This window comes from Oreochromis niloticus, linkage group LG13 (assembly GCF_001858045.2).
Source record: "Oreochromis niloticus isolate F11D_XX linkage group LG13, O_niloticus_UMD_NMBU, whole genome shotgun sequence".
Lineage (NCBI taxonomy): Eukaryota > Metazoa > Chordata > Actinopteri > Cichliformes > Cichlidae > Oreochromis > Oreochromis niloticus.
Window position 1 is genome coordinate 1,034,720 of NC_031978.2, and position 24,705 is coordinate 1,059,424.

Below are 24,705 nucleotides of genomic sequence, written 5' to 3' on the forward strand. Positions count from 1 at the left end.
CTGAAACCTTGCTTTCATGTATGAATGTAACCAGAACACAAGCTGCTCAGGTGAGTCACCTACTGCACAGAGTCGCATCACTGATGAGCTGCAGATGAGTCTCATCAGCGCAGACTGACTCAGAGAAAAGTGCTCTGTGAGCATTTAACGGTTATTTTCACACCTTCGGCAGTCTTCGAGCGATTGCAGTCTGAGTATTTGGAGACCGGTTGCCTCATAATATCTCGTTCAAATGATGTCGATGGGATCATAAATTAGAGGTGCCAGGTGGCTGTAACAGGTAACAGGGATGGGAATCGTGAAAAGTTTCTCATATTAGCAGCGATTTCGGTACAGATTGACAGATGACAACAGCTTTCATCGAAAATGACGCTGCGCCAGTTTGAGCAACTTCTGGAACAAGATGCGGCACGCCCGGTGGAATCACGGGTGCTGTCGAGTGGCTGCAATCGGACCGAATCATAGCCACATCCGGGACGATCCCGGGGTTAGGGGAATGTTCTTGCTTACAAATGTGCAGTGATGTCATCAAAATGACTGCATGTTGTTACTGTTTCTGCACCTTTTTCAGGAAATGATCAGGAAAGACGCTACAGGAACATTTGGTTTGATGTTAATGTCAAAGTCAGACTTGTCTCGAGAATTTCTGTGGAATAAAAGCTGAAACATTATGATTCACTCTACAAATGGACTTCTACTCTACCTGAGCACTCAAAGCGCCTCATTCACCCAAACTCTTTATTTTCTAGGCTTTTTCTATAGAAGTGCTTTCTGTCTAACATGGTTTGATAGAACTGGTATGCAGACCGGAGATTAGCAGATGACCTGCTCTACCTCCTGAGCTACAGCCACCCCAAAATCTGGGAATGCATGCAGTTAAAGTTAAAGGTGTACTTTTAGTGAGCCTCCTCCTGCCTCTATGGGAGATTTAATCATCAAACAGCCTCCATCAGGAGCAGACTGATGTCCCATCAATACATGAATTGGATAGTTGGATTAACTGTATGAACTGGTGTCAGGTAGGACGGAGCACCAGCCCTGCTCAGACTGACACAAACAGATGAGATGAGCCGCAGGGAAACGGCGAGAACAACAAGAGAGCAAAACACACGGGGAGCTGCCCCGCCTTAATCCCCTCCATGGTAATTGTATTGGAGAAGGAGGCCGTGAGTGTGTGTTTGAATGCGTGTGTGTGTGCGCGCTCTCCCCTGCTAGGTGAGGGAGGGTTGGCATCACTATGAAAGGAGAGGAGGAAGGAAGTTTGGCCAGCTCAAGAAAAGCTGATTTAATGAGAAAGTAAGAACCCTTAGAGACTCCTAATTTACTGGAAAACATGTTGTGGGTGATGGATGGCAGAGAGATGTGTTTGTGGCTGACAGATACCTCCACCAGCATCATGAGCAGTCTCTCTCTCTCTCTCTCTGGATCACCATCCAAAGGTGCAAACATTACATTACAGACGTTACATCAGCGAAAACAGACGTTCCATAAACAGCGCAGAAGAACTGGCGTTTAGGGAATCAGCTGTCACTGCACCTTTAGGTCAAAAACCACCTCTGAGGTGGTTCAGGTCTCCTGGGTGCCTCCCCTTGCAGTAGAGAGGAACTTGAGCCAGGGCTATATGGGAGAGCCTTTTGGGAGCCACCAGGAAAAGCTAGAAAAACACTGCTTTGAAGAAGAACTGGTGCGTGACTTTGGAGAGCAGAACAAACTGGGTGGATGCCTCACCTGACTCGCTCCATGGCAGCATTATACTCTCTGTTATCCCAATTTATGGAAACTTCAATTCCAACTCCCGAAAATGAAACCGAAGCACAGACGTGTCGGTTTCAGAGTAATGGGGTTAAACAGTGGGTAAAACAGAAGAGTAACATAAGAATTAAAGGGTTAATGTCCCACCGGGGCCACCGTAGTTGGTATGCATGCACTCATGGGACTGTAAGGTGTCGGGATAAAAGCCTCCATTAAATCAAATATTTGGCAGGAGTCTCCACTCTGCTCTGCTCACCTCTGGCTCCACTCTGCTGTAACGTGATTAAGAATCGGGTTGATGAATCGTCTGTCAGGCAAAGTTAAAAAAGACATTAGGTTTAGTGGTGGGAAATCAGCCACACGGAGAGGGAGCAAGCTGCAGGAGAATTAAACTGCAGCAAAGAACTAAAGGAACAAAAGAAGCTAAACAGACAGAAAAAATGAGAGTAAAAGATCAAAAATCTGCAAAAAGCCAAACAATGAAAAGCAGCGTTCATCGAGTTCTTTCACACTTGCAGACCTCACGTTTCCAAACAGCTACAGTGCTGAGCGGCCATTTTTGTTTGTCCAGACCTTCGGTGTGGGGTCAGCTGTCTGAGGAGGGAGAGGTCAGAGGTGAAGCCAAAAGAAAACTCCTCCTGACCTTCTGCTCAATGGATTCTGCTGCCATCAGACACAACTTGTGTCTTCCTTCCAGCCCGATCAGCATCAGCCGTCATCCTCTTAAATCCGTCTCTCCCGCCTGCATGAATCCTTAAATCCGCCTGCTGCATCCATGCTCCGATCCACTGACACCTACCCTCCGCTGAAGCTCTTCTTTTTCCCGAGACCGGAGGACCTCTGAAACCCTCCAACCACTGGGATGTTTAAAAGTCGTCTGTTTTATACCCTGAACTTCTAAAGAATCCTGAGCCTCCCAGCTACAGATTGTAAAATCCACAGGGTGAAATGGAAAACCTAAGAGTGCATGGACATGTCTGCTATTGCTGACATTGACCTAGCATGGTGCCGCTCACAGGTCTTATAGCAGAACATGAAATAGTCGCAAAAAAGCAGTCTACTTGTTCACGTTCACGGACATGAACTGTCATAATTTGTTTTGTTTGTTTGACTATTTAAATAGTCAGTATATTTCATGTTTGCAGCATGTGTTTAGTCTGATGCAGGATTTATGTATTGCTCATGTTCATTGGCACAATTTTCCATGTTTTCTCTAACAGACAGCACGAGTATGAATTTCTGCAGGAAATATATTTTGATGCAATTTATACCAATTTATAATTTAAACCTGGGAGCTTTAAAGCCTAAATCTAAACAACAGATGTGTTTTTGAGTAATAATGTATTTTAAAAAATGACACTACTTCCCAATGTAGTCTCCTTTACTTACAAGTGAGAAATATGAGTTTCTTGTATGTGGACATGACTCAGTACACCTGAGACCAGACAGACAGTCATAATAATAATAATAATAATGATGATGATGATGTCAGAGGGTGAACTGAGACTGCTGGACGAGTGGCCGTTTATTGCTGTTGGTATAAAAGTCTTTACAAAAACAACTTTAAATATTATTTTAATGCACATAAACTTGTCTTCGGGAAAATCTTGGGTTTTTTTATTGCCTCAGGTCATCACTTTAAAAAATGCAAACATGTAATAGTTGCATTAATTTACACTTACATTTGAAAACGTATAAAAATGTTCATAATTTACAGCCTGTTTTCATTAAAGACATTTTTAATACGCACATAAAACCATCGATTGTTCAATGTTTTCTTGTGACTTTGGACTTTAGTCCAAATCATATTTTTTCATACTTAATACTCAGAAATTGTTTTTAATAACATTTACCTGAAATTATTACATTAAGGTGTTTATAATTAGTAACACAGAACTAAGCAAAATAACACGAAGTGTAAAAATCTGTGATGTGTGGATCCAAAGTCCAAATTTTCCTTCTTTTAAAAACTGAAAATATGAATTTGTTGCACAGAGACACAGCTTAGATCACACCAGACCAGATGGAAAAATTGTTTTGCCACACATGAGGAAACCAGAGAAATTTATCTTAAGGAATGTGCAGAAACTGTAAACACAACTTGTTAAAGTCGAGGTTCATGAACTGCTGTGAGACTTTGCTGCTCGAGTTTGTGGTGCAAATATGACTTTATTTTAGTGCATATACAGAATCTTTTTCCCTGGAAAATCTAGTTATTGCCTATTTTCCTGTTCAGTTTATTCACCGCAGTCACCAAGTTTCCCTTTGAAGCTATTTTTCCAGAGCATCTACAAATATTCAGACTCCAGGAAAGCCCGGCAACTTTATTGGCACAAAGGATTTCTATCAACAATAAAACTAAAAGATCCCCAAGAGAGCGCCATAAGAAGAAAGAGAGAACCCAAGCTCCCCAAAGCGCAAAGTACAAAGTGCACTTTCTCACCGAGGGGCTTCGTGGGGGTTTTAACGGGTCTGATCGGGTCACGAATCTCACTCAACAGACAGACGACCGGGTCAACTTTCAGTTCAGGTAAGAGAAAGAAAAACAAGCAGCGCCGCAGCTTCTTCAGATTCTCTCAGTTGGTTTCTTTTCGCATCAGCTCTGCTGACACATGCAGGGATCCACCGAAGGGGTCAATCATACGCTCGGTCAATGCATTCCTTCCTTCCCCCCGAGCTTCTGTCTTTCTCTCGTTTCTTTTCTTCTTATGGGAGGCGGAGGGGTGAGGAGGGTGGAGGGGCTTGAGAAAACAAAAACCCTGGAAGAAAGAGAGCGGAGAAAGAGGAGAAGACAGAAAGAAAGAGAGGAGAGAAGAAAGAGGGTGGACAGAAGTTAGAGTGAATGGATGTGTGTGTGTGTGTGTGTGTGTGTGTGTGTGTGTGTGTGTGTGCGTGACAGGTAGCTTTCATCATGGGCCACCCCGTCATTCAGTATGATTAATGGGCCGCTCGGGGACAACCAGCGCGTTCTGAATGAGAAATATGACTACTATCTGCTAATTTGTTTAGCATTGAGCTACTTGGAGAGGCAGCTGTATGTGTGTGTGCTTGTATGTGTGCAACCACGTGCATCCGTTTAAAAAAAGCCTAAAGGACGATGCTTTAGCCCGAGACTGCAACACAACCAAAGTTTGATTGACAGGCTGTCAGTCAAAAGCGGTCCAGACAGGAACGGGGAGGAGGGCGGTACCCCACGGTTAGTGATTTATTTCCAGTTGGGTTCCTACAGCTGTCAATCACTCGCACAATGTGCACCAGGGTGCCGTTCACCTACTGCTGTCTCTTTCTCACTCTGAGATTCTTCAGCCGGCTCATAAACCACACACTCTCACACTCGGACAAACCTGCAGCATCACCGGCTGCCTCTTTAAATCACAGTAATTATGTGAAAATGACACCAGAGTAATTCTGTGTGTGTGTGTGTGTGTGTGTGTGTGTGTGTGTGGTCAAGAGAGATTCAGAGTTCAACAGTGCATGTTCCCTCCTCTGTGAAGGTTTCAAGTTAGCGAGGAACTGTATACGCTAAATTCAGTGGACATCAAAATTAACCTCCCCATGCCCCTCTGTGAGGCTGTAGGATGACAGGGATTTCTCCCAGCCAATCAGCAAAGCTCGCACCACATCTTCAACAGTGGCCCTGAGCATTTCAAACATCCATGTTCTTCCAGAATTCTGGAAAATTTGGGGGGTTTGCCCCTACTACCTAATTCTTCACCTTAAAACAACAAAACAAAGAACTAAAGCTTTTGATCAGCACCATGGACAACAACCAGGGTCAGAGGTCAAAGGAATGGACACGTCACATTATCCAAGCTTATGCTATAAATGCTCATGATCCTCTTAAAGCAGACTACCACAAGCCCAAACAGATCCAGCGGTGCTAAAGTAACCGTAACAGTTTCCACTGGACCAGCGACACAAATACTACAGCTTGAGTTTATACAGCTTCATAATGCAGGTGGTAACAATGTTTCAGTCCTTAACCAAAGCACAAACTACTCACCCATCAAAACACTCTGATCCTGGAGGTTTTCTCATCCTGGCTTCTTCGCTCCTTCTTCATTTGAACACCACTTTGGTTTGCTAAATATAATTTAGCCCAGATGAGCTGAGTCTTAATCATTGAAGAATAAAATGACTGAGTTCATCTTTACAGCTAAAAACAAAGTGATGCTTTCACCAGATGGATCCAGGACTGTAAACACACAGTGAAACTTTAATAATCTGTAGTACTCCATAGTTTATTGGATGACGCAGCATGTTCAAGCTACAAATCCTGAAATATGCATTACAGCAGTTTTTATTATACTTATATGACTTATTTTAGTAGATCTACACCTAAATATATGACTGTTTTCCTTCCTCTGCCAGTCCACCACAGAAAGAAGGATAGTGGACGTGTTTAAAAGAGGAAATAATGACTGAGAGACGAGGTGTTAATTCATTTAATAAAAACCATAAGTCTTTGTTCCTTAAAGATCATTCACATGTCCGCTGTTCACCCCAACCACATCCACCCTCTTCATGTTATCGAGCCAGCGCCTAACTGGGAACACTTTTAGAAGACTGGGTTTGTTATTCAGAAGATACTGAAAAACCTAATTATTATAGATGAAACTATAAACTGTTAAGCCGACAACAGAAGCAATGTTTCCGGGATTTAAAAAAAGCAGGTCAAGTAGCATTAAGCATGAAACACAAACCCACCCATTACTACGCTCCTGTGCTACTGAACACGCAAACAGCCTCTCAGCTGCTTTTCTGAACAAGACAATCACAAGTAGAACAAGTGAACGCCCTGCACGCCTGGATGACGCAGCCAAGACAGCGTGGCCTCAAACACGCCCCCAGACAGGCCAAGAGAGGGAAGCGGCGCTTTGAAGCCGAGACGAGGCGATCACCCGGGATCACGGAGACAGATGCAGCGACACGCAACTTTTGAAACCAAAGTCAGAGTTGTGACAAGTGGTGATTAGCAGCATTTGTGTCTCTAAGCTCCACCCTGGGTCTGTCTCCAAAAAAAGCATGCACCCACCCTTTTTTCCGTTTAAAGCATGTTTGTGATCTGCGTAGTTAACGTCTGTGACTGTAAGGGCATGTTTGTTTAATGAGTGCATATGTGTGTTGTGAGATGAGTCCTGGTGACCAGCTTCCTGAGGGTGGCTCAAAGCTCCAAACTTTCCACGCTCTCTCAGGTTGAAAGCTCCAAGAATGAGCATGTTCACAGCCTTCTACAAAAACAGCTCTGATCTTTTTGGATAGTTCAGTTTTTATACCCACCGTATGGCAGTGTGAGTCTGAGGCTGTAGCGTAGCATTGGTGCTTGTAGTGTTGGTGCCGTTCGGTTTGCTAGCCTGTCCTCATCCCAGTCCGTCAATTCGTGGTGTTGATCGTGTTTTAAGATTCATACATTACTTTGTGCAATATTCCAGCTTCACCTCAGGTGGAGAGAGTCATTGTAAGAAGCATAACCCAACAGTTACCCAACAGATGATGGGTAACGTCTTTATAAAGTCCAACTATCAAAACGAGGTTGGAGAATTTTTAAAAAATTGGTATGAAGCATTTCTGCAACTATTAGGGTTTTTAATAGAGGCAACATTGGAAGATTTGTTTAAAGTTTCTGATGAGTTTGAAAATATTGACGCACACAAACATTTTTCTTCTTTTCTGAAAAGGTAGTTCATAGAACATCAGAACATTTTGTTAAAGCCAGGACAAAAAAAGAGTTTTTGAAATTTGGACGAGTTTCAAAGTCAGGGAATCTTGAAAAAAACGAGGATTTATAGAGATTTGTAACATGTTCAAAATAAAGCATATTCTTGGAAGACTGCCATGTACAGTGCTTTGAAACAGAAGGGTAAGGCAAACACCGGAGAGAATATTGTAAGGCGGTTGGGTCAAGTTAAGGGTCAAGTTTAGAGTGGTGGTATTGGGGGAACAGTATTGGGGAGATGCCAGTTTGTAGAATTGTATTTTTGGAAAATTTGGAAATGTTGGGGAATACTTCTTAAAAGGTAATGTTTAGAACCAAGCGGAAAAAGGTGTCCTCGTATAAGCCAGGATATTAAGTTACCTATAATATAAAAATCCCAGAAGTTTCAATTTGGTTAAGTCTCCTTTGTCTGCTAACACTTCAAATGGCACCGGTGTCACTTCTCAAGCCTTGTATAAGTATTGATTCTTATTGTGGAGGTCCAGATAGTGAACATCAGATAAAAGTTTGCATGTTGAAAACTACAAAAAGAGCCTGTCCTTCTTTTACTCCTTGGTAAAGGCTTGCATGCTAAAGTTGCTGGAGTTTTGTAGGTTGAACTTGACCACACAGTGAGAATAAAAGCATTTTGCACATATCTTGGTCTTCTGTTGATTTCTAAACCTATATATAACCCTTCCAAAGAGCAGCTAAAACACTACGAACCACTAAAAAACCTTTTCAAGATCATTAAAAGAGGAACCTTATTTGGGGGATTTCCAACATTGCCAGAATACTTTGGTGAGTCTTTTCCAAAAGAACAGTCATCCACATGAAAGTCAGTTAGCCATGTTTACAGATCATGTACAGTTAAAACCAGCTGATGTTAATGTATCGGCGATTCGTGGACGGCACATGTCGAGGTGAACAGCGAGCACGTTTGGTCGGTGGACTTGACGCGGTGGAGGTGACTGTTTTTGCTCTGTGCGCTCTGCGGGAGCGGATCTGATCGGTGAACCATACCAAAGCAGAGTAATTGTCTCTTTCCTCCTTAACAGGATTAGAGCCCAGCAGTGTGGCGGGTTCAGGCCTCCAGTCAACCGTACGGCTGGAAGCCGCCCCAGACTGCCGGCTGGTCAACCGCTGGGGTCAGTGAGCACCTCCAGGGTCTACATGAGAGAAACAGACTGAGGGAGGCCTGCAGTTTTATACTGTATGGCTGCAGCTTCAGTGAAACAAGACAATTACAGGGTTTTTTCAGAGTGACACGCCAAACTTCTGTTGAGTTTCAGAAGAAACTGATTGCAAAATATGTTCATAAAAGAATTAGGAACAGAGTTCAAGGTTGTGAAAGAGAAAAGAAGACTTTTGTCTAAAAAGGCCGTCTAAAGCAGTGGTTCTTAACCTTGTTGGAGGTACCGAACCTCTCCAGTTTCATATGCACATTCACTGAACCCTCTTTAGTGAAAAATAAAATATGATTTTTTTCAAATTCAAGACATAGATATGTTTTTTACTGGTGCACAAAATGAGCCGTGCATGTCACGGCGGAGGCTCTGCCGAACCCCTGAGACCGACTCACCGAACCCCTAGGGTTCGATCGAACCCAGGTTAAAAACCACTGGTCTAAAGGAACAACGAAACATTAATGGAAGGCAGTTCCCTGAATACTTGGTATGCTTCAAGAAGATGAGCACTGCTTAAAAAGTGAATTAGTAGTGTTGGGGAGAAGATTTGGGGGAGGTTTCTAGAAAAGTTTAGAAAGTGCAGACACATTTTAGAAAATCTGGACACTTTTCAAAGTAAAGCTAGAACAATTTAAAAAGCTGGAACATTTTGGTAAAGCCACAAAGTATATTTGAGAAACCAGGAAGGTTCAAAGTCAAAAAGTTCAAAACATTTTCAACATACATTTTCAAAAAGTTCAAAAATGAGGCAAGCAAGTGGCTATGTTTTTGTAAGGGTTTCAAGGGGTGGAGGGCTGCCTGGGAAAGTAGAAGTTGTTTAGAAAGCACCATCACCCGTTCATCGGGGGTGGGGTGCACCAGCCAGCGTGCTCCTAGTGATGGTCCCAAACAGGGAGGGTTGCATCAGGAAAGGCATCAAATATACGGACCATCAAGAATGAGGTTTCTATACAAGATCGGCAGAGAGCCAGGTTAGCGACTGCTGCTGTTGGCTGAAGGCAAAGATTGAAGGCTTGCTGAGGGTTGGTGTGACAGAAGAGGATGTAAGATCTGCTAAAAAGCTAAATGTCTTAATTTCTAAAAGAATCTTGGAAGTAGACGATATTTCTTTGGTAACTTTCTTGAAACTGTATTTTTTACAAATATGGAATAGTTGGAAAAGCAAGGATAAAAAAGAGGAAAAAGTTATGACTATGTCAACATTTTTGTTGAAAGTTGGGTAAAAAAAATCTCGGAAAGATGGAGCATTTTTGGGAAAGTTGGGACATTCTTGGAAAATTTCAACATTTATTTTGAAAATTAGACCATTTCTAAAAAAAAAGAAACTTATGGTCCACTTTTATAATAATTAATAATTAAGATGAGTCTTTCTTTAAATCCGAACATTTCTGGAATATAACCAAAACATTTTTTTTTAATTCAAGAGTTTTTTTAATGCATTTTTTTGGTTTGTTTTAGTGAGAGTCGAGGCATTTATGGGAAATGTGGACATTTTGAGGCAGTGCAGATATTTCCTAAAGTTATGCAAAGCTTGCTTTCCGTTCCTACGGTGACAAATGTTTGGAAAGTAAGAACGTGAATTTTTGAAAGGTTAAAAAATGTCGTTAAGTTTAAAAGTTTATCACCCTCTCTGTATTTCTTCTTACCTTTGAATAACCCCTAAACACACACTTACATACACACTCATACACACACTAATGATGCTAATTACAAGCAATTACTCGACATATCTTGTGCTGCTGCCCTCCAGCTGTTTAAGCATGTAGATTCCAACCTCTGCTGAAGGCCTCACACTGAGTCTGTGTACTTTGACTTAAATGGCCATCCCACAGTTTTCAGACTTGTACTTGAGAGAAATGAGGAAAATTTTTTAAACCTTGTTGTCCATATTTTTGACTTCTTTCAAAACTGGCTTAGAGGGAAAGGTTATTTAAATGTACTTTAAGTAAAACCTTTCCATATGTTAGGTCCTGTGTAATGTCAGACGGCACAGATTCTAACTCTCCAATACTGATGCTAGCTACGCCGCGTGTATATAACAGTGTTAGTTTACAGTGTGCGGCAATCTTGAAACTATGTAAATAAGAGCATATAAATAATCCATAAAATTATAGCATAATGTAGCTATAACTAAAAATACGCACACACAGTTTACACAAACTGCCAGACGTCCTGATTATAAATAAATGGATCCTCTTCTAAAAGTGTAATAAATAAATGAATGGATTTGTAAGCACTTCACACTTCACTGTGAGACACGAATTACAGAAGGCTAATTACAGTGTGCGTGTTTGTGTGGCGTTAGCGGCAGTTTTACCTCCCCGCAGACGTGTAAACACTCTTATCTGCTTCAACACGTTTCACATTCAGTTTAGCCCAAAATGCAAATCAGCTCATCCTGTAACTTCAGTTAATGTTTGGTCGCGTCAGTGTGGATGAATGTGAAGGAGGTGAAAAACAAACCTAGTCTGTAAAACTGAGCTAATGATTGCATTTAGTGATGATGACAGCATCTTTTATGCTTGTCTGTTTCTCTGATTTCTTTCTGTTTACATTATCCTGTCCATGAAAGCGCTTCAGTATTTACACTGGCTGCTTTTGCCTCTTTTAATAGTTGTGGTTAGAGCACGCCTCACTTAGTCATAGCCACAGAGCTGCTACGCTCCTTTGCTGCCGTCTGTCTCTAAACCTGTTTCTGTGAAATAAAGGTGAAAAAAACATCCTTATGCCCCACTCCCACAGACCAATGCAAACCCCAAGCTTCATCTTCATCTTCATGGTTTCATTACTGCTCAGTAAGTAGTTGCCAACCGTTTGCAGACAAGTTGTGACGGCTTTGACGACAGTCAGCAACCTGCAGCAGGGAATCCACCTTTTTTGTCTTTTGACCTAAGAAAATAACTCTGCTGAAACTTAGCACTGATCGCCCGTGCGTGGGGCTGCACGGCGTCAACGCATTAGCATGGTTAGCTCGTTAACGCATTAGCGCCGTCCAGCCCCACGTACGGGGCGATCCACGCTAACTCGCTAACGGAGATTTGCGGCGTTAATGCGGTTATGGCATTAACATCATTTTAACGAGATTAACGCTGACAGCACTAATTGTTAAATATCCATGGTCAACAACATTAAAGTAAGCTAATATCTGTTTTTCCTTTGCCTTCACATAAATTTGATGCATCTGCTGTAAGGGCATTTATCATGTCAGTATGTGTATTTTGCAGACAGGTTTGTTCTGAGGCTTTTGATTGAATCTGCCTCTGCATGCTCTGATGGATTATAATGCTCTGGTGGAGAAATTTAGGGTTTTCTGTGGATATGAAAAGAAATCTTTTAAATATTAGTTTGGTCACATTTTTTAAGCTTATTTTTTGTCAGTATAGATTTACAAAAACTGACTCTGAGACAGGCAATGTCAGCATCTGAACAGGGACTCTGACCAGTTACTCGCAGGTTACTAGTCTAATTTATGGTCTTCGCCATCAAATGGCCTCCTCTTATTTACATCTGCCCACCCCTAACATAGCAGGTTATCCTCCAGCTCGAATAACAAAAAATAGTTATCCAGAGGTCTGTGAAGATCTTCTTCACCAATAAGAGGCTTCAGGTGTGTGTTTGCGCGTTATCGGGGGGTGGAGTCTATGAGCTGATAGCGCTGACGATCACCTGCTGTCCGTGTTTACGCTCTGTCCTGAACTCCAGATAACAGCAGATCGGATTCAGACTCTCTCTCCTGCAGATTCACCATTTATGCTGAAGAGATGAAAGAAATCAGGATTTAAGAGTTAAAGTGATGTCTGACATCACACTGAAACAGCCCGTTTGTGGTGCCGGCTTTGGAATTGGACCGGGTGGTGACAATGTTCACGTGAAGACCGCCGTCCATTGTGAGTTTTCATTTCTTGACACCAGTGGCATCTGTGTCCTCCTGTGCCCAGCTTACTATTCCATCTAAGTACCTGATGACCGGTAGAGCATATGTACTGATAGCCTGGATCGTATTCATGCCATTGAGCCAGCTTCTCAGCACCTGTCTTACCTTCTGACGGTAATTAGCTGTGGCTGATCCTTGTGCATCTTCATCATGCTTTTTGTTGGCCTGTGGGATACCCAGGTACTTGTGTCTGTCCTGTATATCTGCTGTTCTTCTGGTAGATCCACGTCTGGAGTGATCACCTTCCTTCTCTTTGCTACCGTTCGGCCACACTTGTCCAGCCGGAATGACTTCCCAATGCCCGTGTTGTAGATCCTGATGAAGTGGATTGAAACAGCTTAATGTCATCCATGCACAGGAGATGGCTGATGGTCACGCAGCTCTGAATCTATATCTGTATCTGGTGTCAGTGATGGGGTCTTAGGGGTTTGAGGCATATACAGAGCAGCAGTGGGGACAGCTTGGTGTAGCTGATGCTTGATGGTGACTTGTGTGATTGCCTTGGGCTGCCATTGTTGTCTTCCACAGTCTTCAACAGAGTTCTGGATCAGCGTTATCAGTATCCATGTGTGGGCACTGAGTCAGTCCAGGTGGTGCTCAGGTTATTCTACCTGCTGGCCAGGATTCAGGAGCCGAGGCTGTGGCCCTCCAGCGCCCTGCTGAGCTGCGTTCATATATTGTTTGCGTTTATAAAAAAGAAAAAATGTGAGACACAATGTCACAACCTACATCAATCTGTCTGGTATTTAAGAGGGTCAGACTTAATGTGTTGTCTTCATACCTGTGACTCAATCACCACGCTACAAATGAAAATGAATAAAACTATTATGCACTTATCTTAATATCAGAGCGCTTGTGGAATATTTGTGGCCAAACAAAAGGCGAAACCGCTTCCAGCTCCATCTGTGGCAGCTCAGCAGTGATTTAAAGTCTATTTTTTTAGTCTCAGTCACAACAAAAGAAAGAATGTGGAGGATTCTTCCACAGATGTAACGCATCTCCTCTGGACGCTGTTCTTACCTGTTTGCTGCTGCAGAGGACACATACCTGCTCTGGGAGGTGTGTTTCACAAACAGGGATGCTGCACACTTACAGGGTTGATGTGACTTTTCGCATGAATTCATACATTTTATCTGAATAAAAACAGGTGAGGATGTATCAGCAGCTGTGTCACTCCCGTGTTGTATAATATAACATTCTCTGTCAAATCATCAAGGCTGTAATTTCCTGTTAGTTTGAGCAGATGAGTCCTAAACCTGCAGTTCTTCTGATGTCTCCATGAGGCTCCAGCGGTGAGTCCCTGATGTTAAAATGTTCATCTGCACACCAGAAATAAACATGTTTACTGCCTGATACAGAAACTATTTGGTGAGGTTGGTGGACGCCATTTTTAAACTAACACTGAGTCTTGGTTGTTGGTGGCACTGCAGCGCTGAACCGAGTTATCTTTTTATCTTCTGCTTCCAAAAAGTCAGACCTTCTTGTCATTTTGGCTGCACACTGGCTGCTCTTTCACTCATTTCCAGGCTTTAAACTTGACCATTTTCAGAGGAATGCTTTTTGTTTGTTAGCCCACTTAAACACTGACATATGACTCTATCAAGCACAAAGGCTCCTAACTCAACAGATGAACCCGTGTGGAAAGAACCAATTTTAAATTGTATCTTTGGTCACTTTGTTACCAGCAGCCTGTTATAAAAGCACACTTAGTATTTTGGCGCTAACAAGTTGAGCTGTTAGCTGAAACCTGGGCACATCTCAGCGTGGTGTGTAGCTCGTCCTTCAAAAACGTGATGAAACTGGATATTAAAAAGTACCATCATACGGTGCTGTAGTTCCCAGTTTGACTATGTGTTGAAACACGAGTTCTCTCCCTCTTCATAAAGATGAAATGACTCTGGAAACAGCAGATGACAAAATATTCCTAATCCTTTATTTACAGTCTTTTTAAGGTGCTTTTTCAGGAGCTCTCAACCATGTCGCACCGTCTCAATCAGTGGAATTCACTGAGTTTGGGTTTGTTTTTTATCATTAGTTCTTTTGTTAGCTCTAAGCGTACATATGTGGAACCTCCAGACACTCAGAGCAGTATAAATGTGGCTGTTTTTACATAATGCAGAACTACCTGTGGGGGAAATTGCAGACATTCATTCCTGGGCAGGGCTGCTCACCCACACAGAGGCTCAATCATACATTTCTGTGTGGTGAAATATGCAGGTTTGAGCCAGCAAACACTTGAAAACTGACTCACACATTCAGCAGGTTAGGACGTAAATAGTGCGGTTGGATTCCGGTGAGGTCATGACCTCCTTATTGCAGGCAGCCAACCACTCCCATATCTTTACCTCGCCGTTGCACGCCGTCTGTCATCGAGCACAGAAAACAGAGCGAGATCCACTTTCGTACGCCCTCACCTTCATCCTCGTTATCTTACAGCAGTCGTCCCATCTCATCGAGCCGCCTGTTTATTTTGGAGCCGAGCTTTAATTCTCTCCGAGCGATACAATCGCCAAACCACAGGCTCTTACACCTGGGATTGTTTCCTAATGAGCTATTGTCACAACTTGTGTGTTACACCCTTCAAGGCGCGAATTCTGGACAAATGCAAGCTATGAAATGAGGTCATTTACATGCAATAAATCTGCTCTGCGCCTGGCATTAATGTAGCAAACATGCAGACAAAATGTCAAAAAACTATAAATAAATGGTAATAGTATAAACTGAGAACACTGTTACTATGAAAAGAACTGCAAGCATAAAGTGTTTGAGAGCTGACTGTCGTCAGTGAATGTAGGCCACTTTTTTTAACCTTGATCTAAGAGTTTAACGAAGTTTGTTTCATAGATCTGCAACAAAGGTTTTATACAATTAGAAGACAGAAAATGTAATCCAGTAACTTTGTTTCTATCCAGCTTCCTCCAGTGTTGTTGGCCAGTAAGTATATTCTGGATAATCCTCCTTTTCACTCTAATACTGACCAAACTTTACAACACACCGAGCTTAAGGCTTTATTTAGCGTGAAAAACTAGTGACTGTGCATGAATTTAACGATCAAAGGCCGTTTTCTTCAAGACTTTTAAAGGACTGGAAGTCTTCTTGCAACCACAAGTATCGCCCCCTGGTGGTCATTAAAAGAACAACGGTTTCAGGCACTTCCATGTTTTAGACTGCTTATGTTTGTGATTTTCCTGCTCTTTGTCATGTGTTGAGTTTAAACTTGTGTTCTGAATGCAATATCTCGACACAAGTTTCAAATGTCCAAACTGAAAATGGAAATGTGGAAAAATCTCCTTCCACTATATATTAAGTAAACTTTAACGTGTTTCAGCTACAGGAATCTGACCAAGGTTCTCATTTTGTTAACATGCTGCAGTTCTTTATCTCATGTTTTTGCTGAACAGGTCGTTCTCTGCGTCTCCAGCTGGCTATCAGAACTGTTCGTGTGCAACACGTCTTTAAGCTTTACAGTCCATGAGCATTAGGACTTTCTCACAGTAGGTAATTCAAACCATGCAGCAGCATTAATGACTGGCCTCATGGTTTCTTCCTTGCTCTTCATCCTCAATCTTGTCTGTGCCAATGTGTTTATATTAGCCTATCCCTCAGCTCGCACTAGTCCGACTTCACTCACTCTCCAAGTGTTGCTAATATTTCGTTTTCATTTACATCCAAAGTGATCGAAGAGCTTTAGAAAAACCTCCCGATGAGTTTTTGAGGGTCCGCCTGCAGCCTGAGGACACTCGGCTTTCTGATGGTGTTTAGCTCAGAGTTTTGGGTTTTGAGCCCAGATGAACACAGCTATTAAATTTCATGTTTAGGGCTGCTGTAATATACAGGCATTAATTTTATGTTCATGCAGAAAATATCTTAAATTATCCTCTAATTGTTCTTTTTGTATACTTGTGCCGAGCTGTGCATCCAGACAGAACACACAACTTACTGATGTCGTGTGTTTATACCACGAGTGCTGCTCCTTTTTCCTTTGACTCCAATATGTAAATGATTACAGTTTTATATTCAGTCATTCCGGATTTTTAAAATCACTAAACGCTGCTAATCAGATTTCATCAAATGAAGGACTAAACAAAATAAGAAGCATAAATAACCATATCAAAAACACCTGATCATCATACAGTAAGCTACTTTTATATTTAACCCTAATTAACATTAATCATGACTAAATTCCATGTTTTCAAATTTTGTAACCTTTTTTGTATTTATTTTTTTGTCCTGATCTCGAGTTTGTTTTTTTACATTAGTGATAAAAAACCCGCCTACAGGCAGCTTTTGTCAAACCTTTTCAGTCCGTTACGTAAGCGTGACGTATGTTGAAAGTGACATACGAAACAAACACAAACAACATCATGTAAAATCACACAGGGATGATGACATGAAAAAAATAGTATTTATAAGTAATGACTTTTTAAAAAATTAAATACGTTAATAATCGTTACATGTGTGAAAATGTTTATGCTAACTTTTGTTGGAACTGGCCCACCTATCAAGGAGGAGACAGATACAGATATATAGACTATGTTATTATAGTAAGAAGGAAGATTCTTAGAATTGTTTTTAGATGTTGTCTTTATGGGGGAAAGAGTTCAGATCCACTTAAAGTAAACTTGTATGGCATGTGTTTTAATTCTTACAGCCACGAGTCCATATATGGAAAACTATTCAATTCAGTTCATTTTATTCAAATCACAACAACCTGAAAGCGCTCTTTATTGTAAGGCAACAATATTGCTGTTCCAATCTTCTGTTAGTATAAAGTCGCTGATTTATTTCATCTCATGCTAGATTTGTCTTTACATTTTGGAGCTGAGGCTTCAGCAGCAGCTCCATAATCATGATCCCCTTTCCTAACTCCGGCTCTTCACTGGCATGATATTATTTGTCTGTGGGATTAAAGCGGAACAAAGGTCTCTGTAAAGCTGTGGGAAACGCCTCCGACCCTCCAGTGATCACCATTTCGCCTCACAGTCCCGGGTTTTAGCCCCAGCTTAAAGGTTCAAGGCGACTTTGCAGCTTCCGTGTCTTTTGTACAAACCTCTGAGGCTCTCTGCTCACCCCGGGGTGCATTATAGCCATCAGCACTCGGGCTATATGCAATTAGTGTCGGGGCCAAAGGTCAAGGCGGGATTTAAGCCTGAGACCTGCTGGTCAATCAACAAACCTGGGGACCAAATCCCCCCTGGACTCCAGGGTCCGAACCCGGCTGCTGACAGATCTCAGCCAACACAAACACACATACACAGGTCTAATCTGGGAACACAAAACAGGCTTCAGGCGCACACACTGAGTGAGGTAAGCACAAACACAAACGCGCAGGTTTCTACACCAAGTCAACGACAAATACAAGAGCCGGGACCCGGTCTGGTGCTAATTGATGCTGACTGTGGTTTACAGTGATAGACATGCTCAGAACCACAGCGAGACTGAATGTGCGCAACTTTGAGTCTTTGTCCAAAAATCGTGCATCAAAACAATCGTACCGTGCAACAGGTACCGACAGATGAACCGGGAAGCAACAGTCTCTGCAAACAGACACAGGTCATGTTAAATATCAGCTCAAATCAGCATATTAATAACCACACATGTGCAATAATCAACTCTCCTCTTCATATAATCACAATAGAGTTAATTCAAAGTGTTTCACAGCAAAGGAAAAGAAGAAAAAAGCAAATATAATCAAATTCAAGCTGAGAAAAAATAAAGCTACAAAATGATTCAACAGCCACAGGCCTGTATCTACACTAACAGACTATTTTGCTCCTTTAATTGCAACTTTGCAGTTAGTTTAGTGTAAATTCTAGTGTAGTTGTTAGTTGTTCATCGGGCTTATACAGTTGGCATTCATGCATCCCGTATCCTTTTTTGAATGAATTACCCCCAGGGAGACGTAGAGCAAGTGAAATGTCTGGATCCGCACATAATGTTTATTATGAGTTTTATGAGAAACATATTTATTTTGTTGTTTTGTTTTTAATGTGTATGCAGTTTTGCCTAACACTATTGGTCCAAGACAAATTTCCCACAAGGTTTTATCTTATTCTTATATTTTTAGCACAGATTCGGTGGGTTGTCTCTCGTTACTGACCGACGGTTGGCGAGGTGCTAAAGGGAAGATTGGCACCAGAGAGGCCGTCTTAAAGGCTGTTAATGTCAGCACATGACATGCTTCCAGATTACAGATGAAATGAAAATGCAATAAAAGCAGATAAAAACATGACTTTTCCACCCGGCCCTGCCAGCTTCCACGCAAACGTGCAAACCTGTAATTTAAAAGCGATAAACACCTGGGTGCATTCAAAGTTCAGTGTCCTGACTCAGTTTCCTCTAACATCCTGTGGACTGGATGAGCCAGAGACACATCAGCAGGAATCTGAATCAAACAGAAATGAGTTGTTATAGTTCTGAAACTGTAAAGCTACAGCTGCAGGAATCAAGCTAAACTTCAGCGATATCACTTTGTCCAGTCAGGAAGCCGAAACCGCCGTGAATCTGCTTCACCTGCTCTGGTACAAATGGAAGAGTCTTCCCTGGTCTTGAGTTTATCCTCTTTTTTTGTCAGCGGCTTTTCTCGTGTTTCAAAAACCTTCACATGGTGATAAAGGTGTCTTTCAGCATAAGAATGAATCAACTATTCTCAGAATAAGTGACTTTACCACCTGAGCCACACATTCATTCGACACGCACACTCCCGCTTCCCTTTTTTCCCTATGACGGTATTACACAACACCAGGGCAACGGCAGTTCACATCTGCTGCCACGAGCCGATAACAGCGACTGTCAACACACAAAAGTGCAACAAAACGCTCAACAGGGAAAACAATGAGACGCGTTGTAGCCGAGGACGTATCAGTGCGCAGCACAAACGTGCGTTCCAAAGCAACCAAAATGGATTAAAAGCAGATAAAAGCACGATGTTTACACACAGAGGATCTGTCTGTGCCAGCTTCACACAAACATGAAAGCTGTAATTTAATCGTCGTAAATGTTGGGGTGCACGCAAAGTTCATCAGCCTCTCTGAAACCTGCAGGCACGTTGCAGCTCAGTAACAACACAGTAGAAATCAGACCTGGAGCAGTCAGCTGAGAGGTTGAGGGTTGTTGCTTACATTTGCTAAATGATTGCACAGGTTGGATGACGACCTGTCTGCAAGCAATCACAGACCAACTCGGACTGACTGCAGTCACCCCCACACAGATCGGCAAAGGTTTGTAATTAACTGCGGTCACATTTACAAAAACGGACAGACTGCAGAGTATGTTGGAATAAAGCCGAGTCGGTCTGCACCAATGAGTGCAGCTCATCTGCCCAGCAGACCTCTAGCAGCTACAGGCACCTGTCAAAGAGGCCACGCCCCCAGGATGTGCACGCGTTTATCTCTGTGTTTCTGCATTTTAACATAGAAGTCTATGGGGACTGACTCACTGCTGGAGCCGGTCTCCAGTGGCACGTCCACCCTGGCTTATTTTTGATGGCCTGAGGTTGCGGTGTGAACTTTTGCATCACCTCACAGTGACGTGTTTCAGGTGAGGTTGGTGTCCTCTGAATGTTGAATTTATGTCATTTAAAACTTCAAAGAATAAAACCAATAACACTGGGGCTCTCAACCTTAATGCGTTAATGTGGATTAATCCATCATCACGATTAACGCAATTAAAATTTTTAACGCATTTAACCCATCTGCAGCGCAGACTGACTCAAAATCCCTGAAATGTCTCTGTCAACGCATTTCGGGCAGTTTGTCCATTCTGCGCTCCAGATGGGTTAAATGCTTTTAAAAATGTAATCGCTTTAATCGTGATGACATGTTAATGTTGACAGCCCTAAAAAACTGAGTTTTTACAGTAATTTAAATGATTAATTGCTCTTTTTATTAATCGACATTTCTAAAATCTCCTTCCTTATAAGTTGTATAAATCAATCATCATTCACTGTTGCCATTAAAGTTATTGTTAAATATTCCATCCCTCCATCACTCATTCGTGTTATCATCCAGTTATTGTGCAACACATAGCTGACAGAGACGTATACTTTTTCTTATTATTATTATCAGTAATCTGCTGGAGTTGCCCCGAGGCAAATGAAAGCAGAGTTTGGCTCTCATGAACATTCCTGTCATGTCGTGACACTCTGCGCTTCACTGCTTAACCCTTTGGTCTGATCAGATCAATACAAACTGTTTAAATAACAGTCAGAAGCTTTTTGGTTTTTATGAATGTAGTAAAATAAAACAATAAATAGTTGATTCTTTAAGTAGAACCTGTGAGGGTGCAGCTTGTACCCCGATGAACAGAGCAGAGCTTTAATCGTACCCCCGTGTTAGAGAGTGAAGGGATGATGGTGTCAGTAGAAATTTTAATTTGTTCCTTATTTGCTGATGTTGAGATTTAAACTGACTTGATGTAAAGTTCATAAGCTTATCGACACTTGCTTTGCATACTTGACTATATTTAATGAGGGCTGGTTAAAATTACACGGCTTTATTAAATGTGCTAAAAGTTATTGTAGAGACACTAAATCAGCTGGTTGTGAGGCTGACGCTGAGGTCCAACCTGCAGAAAAGAAGCAGTTTTTAAATTCCTTTATATCCCCAGGTAACAGTCCTTCACCTCATGTATAATGTAATGTGGAGGACTTCAGTCTGCCAGTGAGTTGCTGGGTGTCCGTAAAGCTGCATCTCTCCCAGCAGCAGGGTGGGGGCTGGTGTCCATGGAACTATGGGCTGAAGTACATGGCATGCTGCTAAGTCCTATTTAATATACAGCAAAAATGCCTAAGGTGTCATAAGTTGAGATACAGAGAAGTCAAAGCTTTGCTTAATGACTTAGGATGTGCTCAGACGGAGGGGTGACCTCCAGGGCTGAAACGCTAAGCCAGAAACTGCAGTTCCTCTAACATCCACGTGAGGCCGTCCTCAGCAGCGAGGCAGCCACCATAGACTCACATGTTAAAATGTGCAACTTTACAGCAGTGACTTAATGAGCAGAAACACTCATCAGCCACTTAGTGAGGTACGAGGTAGGTTTGGGGTATTAGATTTACTGCTCATTAACACAAATATGTAATTAATGCATGCACACATGGTGAAGACGACCTGAAGCTCAAACTAACCGTCAGAACCATGAAGACAGGTGATTTTGGCATGGTTGTTGCTCTGCGTGTTCCAGAACCTGCTGATCAGCTGTTTACCAAGAGTTTTGTGAAAAAGATCAAAAATGCAGTGAGCAGCAGTTTTCTGGGAGTTCGTCGCCCTGTGGACGTCAGAGGAGAACGACCAGACTGCGTCGAGCTGAAAGGAAACCAACAGCAACTCAAATGACCGACCAAGGTCTGCAGAAGAGCGTCTGCAGAAGAGCGTCTGCAGAAGAGCGTCTCTGAACGGATGATCTGATATCGTCGTGTTGGTGTTGTTCCCAGATCAACATTGGAAGTGACCAATCAGAATGTTGTGACGTTATTCTTTGGCGCGCCAAGCCATTCGTGCATTTATGAAATTCCAATGTTGCAAGGACAATATCAGTTCTGCTTAGCGTTTATCAAAGGGTCAGGGTTAGGGTCCGTTGATTGGAGTACAGTTTTCTGTTTTACCGCGGTTTTTCCCGAAGTCGCAAAAGTATGACTTCACAACATTCTGATTGGTCACTGTCAATGTTGATCCTGAAACAACATTTACTATGTTGATCTGGGAACAACACCAACACGACGATATCAGAACGTGCATCTCTGAACACACGTCATGCTGAACCTTGATACAAGTTTCCTCATCGTTCATTCGGTCAGCAAAAAGAAACACAGGGTTGATTTTGACCTTGAAATGTTCTTAAAACTCAGGCCTTTGTTGTACTTGTGAGGCTGTGTGTGTGTGTGTGTGTGTGTGTGTGTGTGTGTGTGTGTGTTTGCGTGTGTGTGTGGGGGGGGGGGGCAGCGAGGTGCTGAGGCTCGGGGCTTCATTAAGTGAACTCATGAAGTGTGTGAGAGGTCAAAGCCCACGCAGCGCTGCCTAATAAGACCACCACCCCTGTCAGACACTGGGCCTGTCAGTTAGCATCTCAGACCTCCTTACTGGTCTTCTGTTCCGCACCAGTAAGCCTGCCTGGTAGCAGCTAACCACAGAGCTGTGTGTGTGTGTGTGTGTGTGTGTGTGTGTGTGTTACTGCACGTTCACAGTAAAAAATCTGATCTGATTGAGTCTAATGTTGTTGGGTTTCTGCTCTTTCACTGCAGCTGCTCTGACTTTTTCTTGTAAGTCGACTCTTTACTGGATCTTTCTGCACGTCCACTTTAGCCTTACTGGCACTACTTCCAGGGTCGCTGGAGACAAAAAATCAGCCCTGGCATTTAAATTATATATAATTATATAATGCATACACATATTATGCATATATTTCATTTTGTTTGATTATAGATATTGAAACAGGGTTTCATCAGGTTGTTGGGTCTGACAATAATTAAAAGCTACACTTTAGCTGTTAGCAGTGGCTCGTGGTGAAAGCAGTCATTCCTTGAATCTCTCCGCTCGCCATGGGTCTATTTTCTTACCACATTAATTTCACTCCTCCTGTGAGGCCTGGTTACTCGTTGTTGCTGCTACTACTGTTCACGGTGCAGCTAACATATTAATGCCACACATTCTGCTCCATCTATTTAAATATATCGGCCTGTGAGTCATTGATGCAGGAGGCTCAAAGTGGTGGACATCCTCACTGAAGTTTGTAATGCACACTTCGGCTCGCCATCTTTTAGTGACAGTTGCATCAGTGTGAGAGTGGGAGACTCATGCGGGTGGCTCAGGAGGTGAAGCGGTTTGTGGTCAGTGGTTTGATCCCTGCTCCTTTAGAAAAGGAATAAAGCACTATGTGAATGGGTGAATGTGGCTTGTAGTAAAAATCCTACAAATCTTAAAGCAGACAACAAACTCTTACATTCAATAAACTGAGTCCACCTGACACTTTTTCTCCAAACTTTATGACGTCAGTGTGGAAGAGTAGAGTTTTTTGTTTTTGTGAATTCTGCCAGCCCCCTTTTCATTATTTATTTGTACCTCTAGTGTCCCTAATGTTCCGTCATACATGCTAATGTTTTGATCTGAATCGTTTGCAGTGTTTTAAACGCTGAGGTTTGCGCCTGCGTTTCCTCTGATGCCTCTGAGACATGTGAACGCTGTCGTCTAATGAAAGGCTCCGGCGTGTTTTCCTGTCACAGCAGAGACGCTTTCAGCCTGATCAGCAATCTGTGTGTTCATCTTGTTAAAACATCAACACTTAAAGTGCTGCTGCCTGTTTCCGGGCCCGCATGTGTGTGTGTGTGTGTGTGTGTGTGTGTGTGTGTGTGTGTGTGTGTGTCCTTAGGTATCTGAGTGAGTAAATCACGCAGCAGCTCTGTGATCAGCTCTGTCCACTGACCACACACACACAAACCATACTAACCTGAGTAAAAGCCTAAAAGCACACACACACACACACACACGCAGGCCCGGCTGTCTCTGCTCTGTCAGTCGCTGCAGCCCCTCTCTCTTCCCAACTTGAAGCTGATGAAAGCGGCGAGGCGGTTGGCGTGACTGCAGCGGTGGCAGCAGGCGAGGAGAAGCCGTCATTAAGTGCTACAGCTTGTTTCCACAACAACATGTCAGAGATTATTATAAGGTGTCACTTCCTGGTTTGGCATCCCTGCAGCAACTGAAACTATGGAGGAGGAAGAGGAGGAAGAGGTGGGCTGCTTTAGGTTGACAAGTTTGGAACAACAAATACACAACGGCGGCGGCAGGAAGTCTTCTCAGACCCGTCTGGATTTGGAGCTTCTCTTACACAATCCCTCACTTCTCTGACTCCCTCTGCTCCTACAGATACTTTCACTTGATATGTTTCTATCGATTGAAGAGAAGCAGTTCACTTAAAGTGTCCTCTGCAAACAGGAGACAATTGTCCACGACTTTATAACCACAGTGCATCATCTTTTGATGGCTGCTTCCAGCAGGAAAACACACCAGGCCACAGGATCATCTCAAACTGGTTTCTTGAACATGACACAGAGTTCAGGGTTCATCTGAAATGAGCACCTTTGGGGTGTGGTGGAACGGGAGATTCCCATCATGGATGCAAATCTACCGTAGCTGTGCGATGTTGTC